The following is a 14,169-nucleotide window of genomic DNA, read 5'->3' as shown; positions in this document are numbered from 1 at the left end:
CCTTGGGGAAATGGGGCAAGAGAGTGCTCTTACCCCCGGTGATCCCCTTAATCAACACATCCAAGGACTCCCCAAAAAGGCGAGACCCATCATAAGGTAGATTGGCTAAGGTCTTACGCGAAGTTCAGAAAAAATGTTTGTTGGGCGCTTCTGACCAGGCAAGAAGGAAAGGAGTCCACCACTGTAGAAGGGGCGCGGGGGATGCTCCAGATTCTTGTTTCGGGACTGTCCCAAATGGCTGGATACAAGGCAGCACTGACAGGAAAACTCCGAAGAATCCGCTGGCAGAAGTGAAGAAAAAGACAGGCGCCACTGTAGTTAGCCAGAAAAGTTTATTGCACAATATACATAATAACTTACACATAGGTAAGCTCCAGTCCGTATGGCAGCTTCTCCAGCGCACGATCCGGCCGTCCACCGGCCCGGAGGTGACGTCACAGGAAGCTGGTCGAAGAACTTGGTTACACCGGAAGCCGCAAGTGGAACGCAGGCTCCCGGAAATGACGCAACGCGTTTCGGAGCATGCGCACTCGGCTCCTTCCTCAAGCGTAAATGACTGCCACCTGGTGCCAGGTTTAAATACAGCAGTCTACAATCAATTAACATGGAAATCAATACGAGGGGCGGCGCAATACTCTACAGGACCAGCTACACCGCCAGCACTTCTGGAGAGTACGCACAATACTTTTTGAATGATACAATGGATTTCGTACTGGGGCTTATTCATGTACAACAACTTTAAACAAACAATATACACTAAAAATATTGAAACTATTAAAAAGTCCTCAACGATAGATACATTGAAACATGACTTACACGCCACAAAACTAGAAGGGAAAATAAAATACACATATATCTCTCTGTACCCAGGTACAAAGGAAAAACGGCTTACCTTATAATAAGGAAAACCGTAGGCTCCGAGGATCATGTACTCCCAAAAGGAATTCATTTTCCATGATCCATACTACATTATAAAAATATATAAGCACCTAAATGTGCCGGATAGCTAAAAGACAAAAGACAAAATTCTAAGAACTATAAAATTACTATAAAAATACTTTAAAATACATGCACACATGTATGCATGTGTGTACACACGCACAGTGCATTGTTATGCACACACGCACACATATATACATGTATGTACCCATATGGTACCTACAAAAAGGAATGACTAGGAAGGGAAAAGGTGATAAGGAATAAGAGGGGAGGGGAGAGAAGAAAGGGAAGGGGGGAAAAAGAGGAAAAAGAAGAAGGGAGGGAGGGAGAGTAAAGGGAAGAGGGGGGGGAGGGAAAGGAAAAGAAAAAGAAAAAGGGGAAGGGGGGGGGGGGGGAGAGGGAGGAAAAAAGAAAAATTAGAATAATAACAATGCACTGACTCACAAAATAGTATTAATATCCAGCTCCTCGTTCAGTCCCCCGGGAGCTAGAACATTCAGGGCGTATATCCAGTAAGTTTCCCTACTGCACAGACGCCTGAACCTCTCGGCCTCAGAGGTGCCTTTTGGAATTGCCTCAATTACCCAGACATATAATCCCTCAGTGGACTTATTATGGTGTTGAAGGAAGTGCCTGGGGACGCTATGGTGGTCTTTACCCTCCTGAATATAGCGTCGGTGCTGACCAAACCGTGCTCTGAGAGTCCGTATGGTCCTGCCAACATAGTGCAGGCCACACGGACATACCAGGCAATATACCACGAATTCAGACGAACAGGTGTGGAATTCATTAATTCCATACCTGTTGCCTCCAATCACGAAGTCCTTCTGTCCATGCTTAACATATTCGCATGTTAAGCATTGTATTTTACGACACTGGTACATACCAGTGACGTTAAAAAAGGTCAGGGACGGAGAAGCATATTTTTTAGATTTGAGTTTACTAGGTGCGATTTTTGTTTTTATGTTGGGGGCCTTTCTGTATGAGAAACGGGGTTTGTCCGGAAGTACTGCTTTTAGATGAGGATCTTGGAGCAGGAGTGGCCAATGTTTCTTTACCACTCGCTCCATTTGTCGGTGGTGATTATGAAATTGAGTTGTGAATCTCATCTGTGTGCCATCAGACCCAGTCTTGACACGCTTAACGGTCTGTGGCGCTATATATTGGATGAACGCCTGCTCAACAATGGTATCTGGGTACCCTTTTTCCAGAAATTTTTGTTTAAGGGCCGTGCCTTGCACTTTATAGTCCGAGGTCTTGGTGCAATTATGTCTGAGTCTACAGAATTGGCTTTTCGGGATATTATCTAACCAACGGGGATGATGACAACTATGGTAATGCAGCAGGGAATTGCCTGCAGTTGGTTTTATGTAGTTCTTGGCCAATATTAGCTGGTTATCATGGTGTAGATCCAGATCAAGGAAAGCCAAATGGTCAGGATCAATCACAGAGGTGAACTTCAGTCCCATGTCGTTGTTGTTACAATGGGAAACGAAGTTCAAAACCTCTGCGGCCTCTCCATCCCAGATGATGACGATATCGTCAATATATCGTCCGAAAAACACTATATGTGGAGTGTAGGGATTATTATTCAACACATATCGAGTTTCCCAATGTCCCATGGTGAGGTTGGCATACGATGGAGCGAAATTGGCTCCCATCGCCGTGCCCGTGATCTGTAGGTAGTAGTCGTCATTAAACAAAAAGTAATTGTGTGAAAGACAAAACAGAGTGGCTTGCATTATGAAGTCAGCCTGTTTGGGGTGAATGGTATCATCCTGACTGAGATAAAACTCTAGGGCCCTCATGCCAACTGCATGTGGGATAGATGTGTACAGAGACTGTACATCTAACGAGACCCACAAGTATGTCGGCTCCCATGTATACGGAGTAAGGAGCTCTAATAAATGTATACCATCCCTGATGTAGGAGGGGAGCTCTTGAACTATGGGCTGTAAGAATATGTCAATATACTGCGAGAAGCCACTTGTGATGCTATCCATCGCAGCAACAATAGGCCTACCGGGGGGATTAGTTGTGCACTTATGCACTTTAGGTAAATGATAAAAATATGGAGTATGAAAATAATCCTTAAAAAGAAAAGACATCTCGGTTTTAGAGATGATGCCATTCCTCAAGGCAGTGGTAGCTAAAACCTTTGCCTCAACTGTGTATTCGGGTAGTGGATCTTTATTAAGTTTCATATATGTGTTACCATCGGATAGCAGCCGATTGGCCTCTTTCACATAATCACTTTTGTTCTGTACGACGACACTACCGCCTTTGTCCGCAGGCTTAATGATAATATTAGTGTTAGACATTAGTGTTTTAAGGGCCACTTTCTCCACCTTACTTAAATTGCAACCATATTTGCCGTTATTACTTTTCTTAGCTTTTTTGCACATATCTAAGAGGTCCGAATATACAATGCGGTAAAAAGTTTCTATACACGGGCCTTTTGAGTGTGTAGGGTAAAAATTGGACTTGGGTTTTAATTGTGTATGTCTCATGGGAGGGGAGATGGGAAGATGCTGGCTAAGTAAAACTTCCTCAACATCAATCTCACTCTGTCCCTCCCAGGGTGCATTACCTTCCATATACAACTCCTCTAACATGGCTAAAGCTACTTCCGTGTCTACACCAGATGTCTGGTCTGATAACTGGGTGCTCAAGGCGCACTCAGTATCATTGTATGTAGGTGCCTTAGCTGATTTTAAAGAGAAATGCCTCTTTAACGTCAGGTTGCGAATGAATTTGTTCAAATCCTTAAATATTTGAAACGGATTGGGTTTAGTAGTAGGGGCAAAGGTGAGGCCACGGCTAAGTATAGCCCGATCATTGGCGGTGAGTTCGCAAGTAGATAAATTAAAGATCCTCACTGTTGGCATCTCATTTTCCTGACTCGGGCATTTTGATCTATTTCCTCTTCCCCTATGTCCTCTGCGCCGTGTTTTCTTTTCTTTAGACGCTTGGGGAGAGGTCCTGACACTAAAAAAGGGACCGCAGTTTTATTAGTTGGCATACCGTCTGTAGATGGACATTCTACAGGTGAATGCCCAGAAAGGGGGACCTGAGGCATAGGTGTTGGTGTCAATATAGGGATACCTCCATCAGCAGAACCAGCTGGGGTAAGGGCATTTTCTCGTGTGTCGGTACCTACCGGGACACTGAGGCAATTACTAGAAGGTTCTGATAGCACTACACTAAGTGTAGGACATGTCTTATTAAATGAGGAAGGAAGCCCTCTAGAAGCTGTTGATGTGTTTGTAGCAGTTTTCTGGATATATGTGGTATTACTGGGTTTAGTAGAGGGATAGCTTTTTTTCTTATTAGTGGTATTATTATTATTGATCGCATTATAAGCGTGTACAGCATCCATTCTCTTATTTTTATTTTGCGGGCAGAGCTTAGGTTTTTTGTATGAAAATTGAGAGGGATGACCTATGTCTGCCCTCTTATTAAACATATAAGGTACATGGTATGGAGGAGGTGGGCAGTGCATAGTAAGGAGTGAAGGAAGGGCAGGAAGGGACGAAAGGGGGGGAGAAGGGGTGGAGTCAGTAGATACCATGGAATGATCAGTACGTTGTTTCTGATTTTTGTGTTTGTTATTCCAGGAGAAGACAATATTACTATTGTAGTCATCCAAATCACGCCGAAATTTTCCTAATTTGGTACAGACTAGGCTATCTTCATTTCTTTTGGTATTCTGTTTTAGGGTACGGAGCCATCTATTCGGTAATATTGTAGTGAGATCCATAATCTCGTTACTTAGGATCTGTATTTTGTGGACCATTTGGTCATATTTGGCAGTTCTCTGTTCCATAATTATTTTTATCCATTTGTTTGTACAGAACTCCGAGATGGCTTGCCATTCCTTGGTATGTGGGGTATCCAGGAAGGAACACTCCTTCATAATCCTGAGTCCCCTAGGAGTAATATTGGCTGCTAGGTATTGGTCCAGAAAGAACCGATTACTCCGTATACATGGGAGCCGACATACTTGTGGGTCTCGTTAGATGTACAGTCTCTGTACACATCTATCCCACATGCAGTTGGCATGAGGGCCCTAGAGTTTTATCTCAGTCAGGATGATACCATTCACCCCAAACAGGCTGACTTCATAATGCAAGCCACTCTGTTTTGTCTTTCACACAATTACTTTTTGTTTAATGACGACTACTACCTACAGATCACGGGCACGGCGATGGGAGCCAATTTCGCTCCATCGTATGCCAACCTCACCATGGGACATTGGGAAACTCGATATGTGTTGAATAATAATCCCTACACTCCACATATAGTGTTTTTCGGACGATATATTGACGATATCGTCATCATCTGGGATGGAGAGGCCGCAGAGGTTTTGAACTTCGTTTCCCATTGTAACAACAACGACATGGGACTGAAGTTCACCTCTGTGATTGATCCTGACCATTTGGCTTTCCTTGATCTGGATCTACACCATGATAACCAGCTAATATTGGCCAAGAACTACATAAAACCAACTGCAGGCAATTCCCTGCTGCATTACCATAGTTGTCATCATCCCCGTTGGTTAGATAATATCCCGAAAAGCCAATTCTGTAGACTCAGACATAATTGCACCAAGACCTCGGACTATAAAGTGCAAGGCACGGCCCTTAAACAAAAATTTCTGGAAAAAGGGTACCCAGATACCATTGTTGAGCAGGCGTTCATCCAATATATAGCGCCACAGACCGTTAAGCGTGTCAAGACTGGGTCTGATGGCACACAGATGAGATTCACAACTCAATTTCATAATCACCACCGACAAATGGAGCGAGTGGTAAAGAAACATTGGCCACTCCTGCTCCAAGATCCTCATCTAAAAGCAGTACTTCCGGACAAACCCCGTTTCTCATACAGAAAGGCCCCCAACATAAAAACAAAAATCGCACCTAGTAAACTCAAATCTAAAAAATATGCTTCTCCGTCCCTGACCTTTTTTAACGTCACTGGTATGTACCAGTGTCGTAAAATACAATGCTTAACATGCGAATATGTTAAGCATGGACAGAAGGACTTCGTGATTGGAGGCAACAGGTATGGAATTAATGAATTCCACACCTGTTCGTCTGAATTCGTGGTATATTGCCTGGTATGTCCGTGTGGCCTGCACTATGTTGGCAGGACCATACGGACTCTCAGAGCACGGTTTGGTCAGCACCGACGCTATATTCAGGAGGGTAAAGACCACCATAGCGTCCCCAGGCACTTCCTTCAACACCATAATAAGTCCACTGAGGGATTATATGTCTGGGTAATTGAGGCAATTCCAAAAGGCACCTCTGAGGCCGAGAGGTTCAGGCGTCTGTGCAGTAGGGAAACTTACTGGATATACGCCCTGAATGTTCTAGCTCCCGGGGGACTGAACGAGGAGCTGGATATTAATACTATTTTGTGAGTCAGTGCATTGTTATTATTCTAATTTTTCTTTTTTCCTCCCTCTCCCCCCCCCCCCTTCCCCTTTTTCTTTTTCTTTTCCTTTCCCTCCCCCCCCTCTTCCCTTTACTCTCCCTCCCTCCCTTCTTCTTTTTCCTCTTTTTCCCCCCTTCCCTTTCTTCTCTCCCCTCCCCTCTTATTCCTTATCACCTTTTCCCTTCCTAGTCATTCCTTTTTGTAGGTACCATATGGGTACATACATGTATATATGTGTGCGTGTGTGCATAACAATGCACTGTGCGTGTGTACACACATGCATACATGTGTGCATGTATTTTAAAGTATTTTTATAGTAATTTTATAGTTCTTAGAATTTTGTCTTTTGTCTTTTAGCTATCCGGCACATTTAGGTGCTTATATATTTTTATAATGTAGTATGGATCATGGAAAATGAATTCCTTTTGGGAGTACATGATCCTCGGAGCCTACGGTTTTCCTTATTATAAGGTAAGCCGTTTTTCCTTTGTACCTGGGTACAGAGAGATATATGTGTATTTTATTTTCCCTTCTAGTTTTGTGGCGTGTAAGTCATGTTTCAATGTATCTATCGTTGAGGACTTTTTAATAGTTTCAATATTTTTAGTGTATATTGTTTGTTTAAAGTTGTTGTACATGAATAAGCCCCAGTACGAAATCCATTGTATCATTCAAAAAGTATTGTGCGTACTCTCCAGAAGTGCTGGCGGTGTAGCTGGTCCTGTAGAGTATTGCGCCGCCCCTCGTATTGATTTCCATGTTAATTGATTGTAGACTGCTGTATTTAAACCTGGCACCAGGTGGCAGTCATTTACGCTTGAGGAAGGAGCCGAGTGCGCATGCTCCGAAACGCGTTGCGTCATTTCCGGGAGCCTGCGTTCCACTTGCGGCTTCCGGTGTAACCAAGTTCTTCGACCAGCTTCCTGTGACGTCACCTCCGGGCCGGTGGACGGCCGGATCGTGCGCTGGAGAAGCTGCCATACGGACTGGAGCTTACCTATGTGTAAGTTATTATGTATATTGTGCAATAAACTTTTCTGGCTAACTACAGTGGCGCCTGTCTTTTTCTTCAAGGTCTTACGCGAAGATTGGTCCACCGACCAACATTTTAACCAAACCAGGCGGCGAGATAACACCGCCACGCTGTGCACACGTGCAGCCAATGGAACCAGGTCCAGGTCCGCATCACACAGATACATGACACCCTGGTGGATTTGATCCACCATATCCAGGGTCGCCGGCGAGGCCGAGTCGGCCACTAGGACGCGCCTAAGCATCTGCGTCCAACTTGCGATCGCCTGGGCCGCCATGAGAGAAGCAAACAGAGCTTTAAGCATAGAACCCGTAACAGAATAAGTATGACGGGCAAGAGACTCCAATCTCCTATCCGTGGCATCACGGAACACAGGGGAATCCTCTGCAGGAATCGCAGTGGCCTTGTTTAAAACCGCAATTGCGTGATCCACTGGGGGAGGCACACACCACCTTTCATCAGTGGAAGGCGAGAAAGGATAACGCAGCTTGAACCTACTTGGCACAGCAAAAGGTTTGCGCAGATTGCGCCATTGTTCCTTAACAGCGCGCTGAAAATCATCATTGCAGGGAAAAACTTGCGGTGTCCTTCGTTTTCTCTGCGTCCCATAGGCCGCCAAGGCAGCGGGGGGACACACTTCATCCTGCAAACGCAATGTTTGCTTTATGGAAGCAATCAATTCATCCATGATTGCAAGCTCTTCAGGCGAGCCAGGGGGAGAATTATCAACCCCCTCAACTTCAGCCTCCACTTCGGACCCCACTAGATCTAGGGAGGAGCGGGACCCCGATAAGGAGGCCCCCGCCATAACAACCCCATCACCTTCACCCTCAGAATCAGAGGAAAGAGCAATTCTGGGTCTTTTAGTAGATTGAGCAGCCACCAGCATCTGCACCTGAGCAGCAAGGCCAGCCACAATAGTGGCTAAATCCCCCCTGGGGGGGAAACAGCGGTCCCCTGGCTTTCCACCAAGGCGGTAGGAAATTTGCCCTCCTGAGAATCCATTGCCCCTGTAATACCAGACAATAAAGGGTTAACTGCCCCTTTAAGCAAGCGCGGCAAGCGCAGCCCACCGCACCACACTCAAGCACAATGAGACCCCCACAGGGAATATGCAAACTGAACACAGGCAATGGATAGCAAGAACAGAAGGATAAAACCTGAGGAGACCCTCGCCGCTGCTGCTGCCTCGATCGGTTGTTCCTGGAAAGAGGAAGTGATGCTGCCAGGGCGCTCTATGAAAGCCTATGGAGGCTACAAGAAAATGGCCGCCATGCATGTAAAACATGCGGCCGGAGCGAGTGTAGGCAAAATGGCGCCGTATGGCGCCGAAACCGCCGCTCCACAGTGCAGTAATGCACACATGTCATCCATGTATAAGGACACATGTCAGATCGCCGCAGCGATCGCTGTATATGCCCAAACATGCCAAAAAAACATGCCCCACAGCACACAGCTTTTCACACTGACCAGGCTGACACACACAGTGTCACACAGCTCCCCCCCCCCCCTTGCAGCCCACAGCATGCAGCCGAGAGATAGGGAGACAAGCAGTGTGAATAGAGGCAGGTTACACAGTCCCAGACTGACACCCCCCCAGACAGACAGGTCCCCACATAGATACACTTACCTCTCAATGGCGTGGTGGACCCGCACAGGCGAACAAGCCGCTGCACATGAGGCAGGGAGAGTCGCAATTCAAGACGCACAAAATGGGGGTTAAGAAACCGCACGGCGTCCAGTGAGGTAGCCACCTCACCAATCATCCCTGCACCGAACAGGGATGGGTCGTTCACTGTGCCAGGAGCGTTACCTGGCTGAACGCTCGATGGCAGGCTGGGAAGCCACTGACCCACGACCTGCGACCAGGGGGATCAGCCCGAGACCCAGCCCTCATGATCCTCTTCATCAGAAGAACTAACTAACGCTGACAAAAATAACAGCTAAGTAAAGGTAGAGAGAAAACTCAAACAAAATTTCAAAAAGAAGAAAGAGTCTGGGGCAGAAAGCCCCAGCACAGGAAAAGCCAGCCACTCCTGACAAGCTAGACATTAAAACTGAGATATGGTTGCAGGAAGTAGGAGGGTATTGACTGAGGGGACCACCCCTTGAGGGTGGGATATGTTAAAAGCTTTAATGTTAACATATTCTGTTGCCTAGCTACTCCTTCGGAGCAAAGTCTAATACCCCATATGTGACGAATATGAAGAGGCGGCGACTGTCGGAGGACGTAAGAGAAAAGGATTTTATGGTAAGATCTTACAAAAATCCGATTTTCTCTGTCGCTCATTGACAGACGTAGTCCTCTTTGATTCACATCAATTGGGACATCCAGAAGCAGTGCCACAAATGAGGGGTGGGATTGACAGAAATCAAAATCCAATCTAGAAGGCCCAACCGGTGCCAACTATAAGTTTTAAAGGCTCATTATAAACAAAGAATGAGACTCAAATAAAAATTTCCAACGGAAAAAACCCTCGAGGTAGACCACTGGTCTCCTCAAATTGCGGCCTGCAAAACCTTGCGGCCAAACGAGGCATCCGACGATGCCATTACATCAACTTTATAATGTTTTGTAAAGGTATGCACCGACGACCAGGTAGCCGCCTTGCACACCTGGACCACTGACGCCTGATGGCAAAAGGCCCATGACGCACTAAGTGCCCGAGTGGAGTGCGCCTTAAAAGGGAACGGGGGCTCCCGACCCTTAATAGAATAAGCCTGTACCACCGTCTGCCTGATCCATTTGGAAATAGTCGCGGCAGATGCAGGCAACCCCTTTTTGGGTCCATCCGGGACCACAAAAAGTGAATCCGTCTTGCGAAACGAGTCTGTCGTTTTCAAGTATACCCTGATCGCCCGGACCACATCCAAGGAGTGTAAAGCAAACTCCCGAGGATGACTGGGCTTAGGACACAGGGAAGGTAATACAATTTCTTCATTCAGATGAAATTCTGAAACCACTTTTGGTAGGAAGGATGGATTCGGACGAAGAACCACCTTATCTCTATGAACCACCAGATATGGGGAACGACAAGATAATGCAGCCAGTTCTGACACCCTGCGTGCAGAAGTGATAGCCACCAAGAAGGCCACCTTCTGGGACAACGTAGGTAGAGGAATCTCCCTAATATCTTCAAAGGGAGGTTTCTGAAGAACCGACAATACAAAATTAAGATCCCAGGGTGGTAACGGCGCGCGCACTGGCGGAGCCAGATGTCGCACCCCCTGGATGAAATTCCGCACCAAGGAATGAGTAGCCAAAGGCTTCTGAAAGAAGATAGCTAATGCTGAGACCTGACCCTTGATAGTGCTCAAGGCCAGTTTCTGCTCAACCCCTTGTTGCAGAAAAGCTAATATTCGACTAACCGAATAAGGTCTTGGGTGGAACCCCAGGGGTTCACACCATGCAATGTAGGACTTCCATGTGCGATGATAAATCTTTCTGGAAGTCGCTTTCCTTGCTTTAACTAGAGTAGGAATAACTGAAGCTGACAAACTCTTGTCCTTCAGCACCTGGGTCTCAATAGCCAGGCCGTTAAAGCCAGCGATCGTAAAGCAGGATGGAAGATCGGTCCCTGAGACAGTAGGTCCTCCCTGGGACGTCCGCCACCAGTCTGACCAAGTCGGCGTACCAAGCTCGGCGAGGCCAGTCCGGAGCTACCAGGATTACTGGAATTCCTTCCTCCTCTATCCTGCGAAGAAGTCTTGGCAGTAACCCGAGAGGAGGGAAGGCATACATTAGCTGGTATTGCCCCCACGGGGCGACCAGCGCCTCTGCGGTCTCTGCTAGAGGATCGCGGGAGCGAGCCACAAATCTCTGTACTTTTCTGTTGAATCGTGATGCCAACAGATCCACATCCGGGGTGCCTCAACGTAGGCACAACTGGTGGAAAACTTCTGGATGGAGGGACCATTCCCCCTGATCCAGAGTCTGACGGCTGAGATAATCTGCCTGCCAATTCTCCACCCCCGGAATGAACACCGCAGAGATAGCTGGAACAAACCGTTCCGCCCAGTGAAGAATGCAAGCCACTTCCTTGGCCGCCCGGACACTCTTGGTGCCCCCCTGGTGATTGACATAAGCCACAGCCGTGGCGTTGTCCGACTGGATCCGAACCGGGCTGCCCTGGAGCTGCTCGGTCCAGTGAATCAGACAAAGTCTGATCGCTCTCAGTTCCAATACATTTATCGGTAACCTGGATTCTTCAGGGGACCAAAGTCCCTGAACGGATAACTGACCAAGAATTCCTCCCCATCCGGATAGGCTGGCATCCGTGGTCACTATCGTCCAATATATTGGCAGAAATGACTTTCCCTGGCTGAGCATCGGAGACCGAAGCCACCAGACCAGAGACTCTCTGGTCTGTTTGCTCAATCGGATCCGATAGTCCAGGGATTCCGGATTCCGATTCCATCTGAGAAGAATTTCTTGCTGAAGAATTCGGGTATGGGACTGGGCAAATGGGACTGCTTCGAAGGAAGCCACCATCAACCCCAGAACCCTCATGCAAGTCCGAAGGGAAGACCAGCTGTTGGATAGTAGCAACTGGACTGCCGATTGAATCTTCCGGAGTTTCCCTACCGGAAGGAAAACTCTTGTCCTGAATGTGTCTAGAATTAGACCCAGGTATTCGAGCCTCTGGGTGGTTACCAGAAATGACTTCTGCTGGTTCACCAGCCACCCGAATTCCTGTAAAGAAATTATAGTAATTTCTATGTTTTGTAGCAGGGTCTGTGGAGACTCTGCATGAAGCAGGAGATCGTCTAGGTAACCTAGAATCGATATGCCTCTTTGGCGCAGTAGTGCCAACATTGGGGCCAACACCTTCGTGAAGACCCGAGGAGCCGTGGCAAGACCGAAAGGTAACGCCACAAACTGATAGTGGTTCTCTTCTACGGAAAAACGTAGAAACCGCTGATGTCCTGCGTAAATGGGAATGTGAAGATAGGCGTCCTTGATATCTATGGACGCTAGGACATCCCCTGAATGCAGGAAGGCTGCTACTGTGCGAATAGATTCCATTTTGAATTTTCTTATGTTGACAAAGGAATTGAGTACCCTTAAGTCCAGAATTGGACGCACTTTGCCCTCTTTCCTGGGTATTGTAAATAGGTTTGAATAAAACCCTTGAAAACGTTCTGTCCAAGGAACGTGGACTACCACTCCTTGTTGTAGTAAATCCGTGACTGCTCTCCGCAGATCTTCTAAACGATCCGGGGATAGTCGGATATTGGAAGGGAAGAATCGCGCCGGTGGGAGAGATCAAAACTCGATCTTGTACCCTGACCTTATGACTTCGCAAACCCACTTGTCCGGGATTCTGGAGAGCCATGGATCCGGGAACCGGCGAAGACGTCCCCCCACCCCAGTTATGGGTGGGGGCGCACCTTCAGGGTTTAGTAGACTTATCTTCAGGTCTGGAAGGGGCGGGCTTTTGCTTGCCCGACCAACGTCCCCTGAAGCCTCCTGAAGGAGTTTTGGAGGACTTAATTTTTTCACCCGCGGGACGAAAACATTTTTTGTGAGCAGAAAAAGAAGGCCCTCGTCTTTGACGAGGTCCTTTACCCTTAGCATTTTGCGGTAAAAAGGTGCTCTTTCCTCCCGTGAGATCCTTAATGATCTCATCTAAGTTGGCTCCAAATAAACGCTCTCCTGAAAAGGGGATATTAGCCGATGCTTTTTTGGAACCTTGGTCGGCTAACCAACCTTTTAGCCACAGTGTACGTCTGAGAACCACTGCTGAAACTGATGCTCGCGCCAATAATGGAGTGGCGTCTAACGCCGCATCACACACAAACTGTAACCCCTGTATCATCTGTTCCAACAAATCTGATACCGCCTGAGGGACCTCTTCTAAGTCCCGGCGTAACCATTTGGTCCATTCAGTTACAGTCTGTGAAACCAGCCCAATAGCAATTATTGGTCTGAAAGCTGATCCAATCAAGGAAAACATGGTGCAAGACATAGCTTCTATCTTGCGATCCACCGGATCCTTAAAAGACGGAGCGTCTTATAATGGAATAACCGTGGCTTTATTCAATCTAGCAATTGGTGAATCCACCACAGGTGGTTCTGTCCATTTCTTAATGAGGGTTTCCTCAAACGGATAACGCCTGTTAATGCGTTTAGAAATAGCAGAAGTGCGTTTTGGCAGATTCCATTCTTCTTTGATCGGATTGTCAAAACATTTGGGCAATGGAAAAACCTTCGCCACTTTGATGCGTTTTTTAGTCCCAAAGGGGATCTCAGTCTCAGCTACTTCCGACGGAAAACCCTGTAATCTTAAGGTTTCTTGAACAGATACAATTAGCGCGTTTACCAACGCTTCCTCTCGGGCTATGGCTGATGCCGAAACATCCTCCTCACTGTCTGAAGAGACAGTACCCGAGACCCAGATGAGGTACCTGCAACTGCAGAAATAGGCTCAGATTCTGAATCCGAAGTTTCAGATAACATGGGGTTAGGCGGGGGTCGCTTCCTTGCGCCCTGTCCCTGACAAGCCACTTCCACCCGGGACACAAAGGTCTCCATAATAGCTGACAATGATTCAATCGTAAGCGGGGTGCTGGAGGATCCTGCAGACACCTCGAGGGGATCCGGTGGAGATACATGAGTGGCAGGGTCCATGTTAACCCAGGACACTTTGCCAGAAAAAAAACTTTATTTATTTTTTTTTTTTATATATGTATCCCCCTAGCGCAATAGCACCCCTCAGTGTACCTGCTTCTTGACCCCCACAGAGAGAGAGAGA

At 47.0% G+C, this 14,169-nt stretch overlaps 1 protein-coding gene across 2 annotated transcripts in view; it reads right to left on the bottom strand.

Annotated features, from left to right (window-relative positions):
• STARD3 (StAR related lipid transfer domain containing 3) overlaps positions 1-14,169 on the bottom strand; it is a 171,810-nt gene that overhangs the window by 17,307 nt on the left and 140,334 nt on the right. The window lies entirely within an intron of this gene.

Source organism: Pelophylax lessonae (assembly GCF_965119305.1).
Source record: "Pelophylax lessonae genome assembly, chromosome: 11".
In the NCBI taxonomy this organism is placed as follows: domain Eukaryota; kingdom Metazoa; phylum Chordata; class Amphibia; order Anura; family Ranidae; genus Pelophylax; species Pelophylax lessonae.
This window is presented reverse-complemented; position numbering and strand designations above follow the sequence as displayed.